The sequence below is a fragment of the Sinocyclocheilus grahami genome, unplaced genomic scaffold (genome assembly GCF_001515645.1).
Source record: "Sinocyclocheilus grahami isolate Dianchi unplaced genomic scaffold, SAMN03320097.WGS_v1.1 scaffold118.1, whole genome shotgun sequence".
NCBI classification, from domain to species: Eukaryota; Metazoa; Chordata; class Actinopteri; order Cypriniformes; family Cyprinidae; genus Sinocyclocheilus; species Sinocyclocheilus grahami.
In genome coordinates, this window is record NW_015505297.1 from 90026 (window position 1) to 91373 (window position 1348).

The following is a 1348-nucleotide window of genomic DNA, read 5'->3' on the forward strand; positions in this document are numbered from 1 at the left end:
CTGTACAGACCGTATATTCTATTACCCTACACCAACCCTACCCCTCACAGGAAACTCTGTGCATTTTTAGATTTTCAAAAACGTTAATTCTCTGTGTTTTATTAGCTTGTTTACCGGTGGGGACCTCAATTTAGGTCCCCACAATGACACAAGTCCCCATGAGTCTGTGTGTATTCAGGTTTAAGTCCCCACCAGAATAGAAAAACAGGTACACACACACACACACACACACACATTCTTTGATTATTATTGTTTTTTTGCGTTGGTAATGTTATAATATCTCTTCTTGTGTTCAGATATCTGCAATCTCACACTGGATTTAAATACAGCAAACACATGTCTCCCTTTGTCTGAGAGGAACAGAAAGGTGAAACGTGAAAAAGAAGCAGACGTATCCTGATCATCCAGAGAGATTTGAGAGATTTCCTCAGGTTCTGTGTAGAGAGAGTCTGACTGGACGCTGTTACTGGGTTTCACGTTGCTCTAACAGAGTAGGAGTGTATCTGGACTGGTCGGCCAGTCGTCTGTCCTTCTACAGTGTCTCTGACACACACACACTCACACACTTACACACATTCAACACCACATTCACTGAACCCCTCTACGCTGGATTTAGGGTTTGTTATTCTGGTAGTTCCGTGTCTCTTTGTGAGATTAAACCGCTTCCTGTGGGAATCTGTGAGAGGTCAGACACACACAGATGAGAGTCTTTACCTCACACAGCTGTAAACTCTTTCTCTATTCTAATCTTAATTTCTATATATGGAAACAGTTCTTAGCAACTGCTTGCTCTGTTACTATGGTAACTGAGGTTTCAGTCAGAGCTCATCTTCTAAACACACCTTCATTACAAATGTTAAAGGCTGTGGAGCTCATCTTACGCTGCGTGTGGAAGGCTGACGTCTCTTCTTGATCACTCGTTCTCACAATCACATTCAGAGCGATTGTTCAGTAGAGTTGAGCATGTGCACACGAGAAAACTCAAGTCAGATTTAGTATTTCTGGGACTCAACCCACATAGATGTAGAGCTGAAATATATTCAATGATCAGCTTGAGTCTTGAGCTCAATATTATGGGCTGATATTTTATCCTCAAATTATTTTATCCTCAAATTTATTTTTCTGGTTGCTTCCAAATTTTTATGTTTAAATGGTTTTTATTTACCTCTACAAAATGTTATAAATCTTTATGAGAATATTTGTTGTAATATTAATGTTGTTAAAGGGATAGTTCACCCCGAAATGAAAATTACCCCATGATTTTCTCACTTTCAAGCCTTTCTTCTTTCAGACGAGTACAATCGGAGTCAAATTAAAAAATGTCCTTGCTCTTCCAAGTTTTATAATG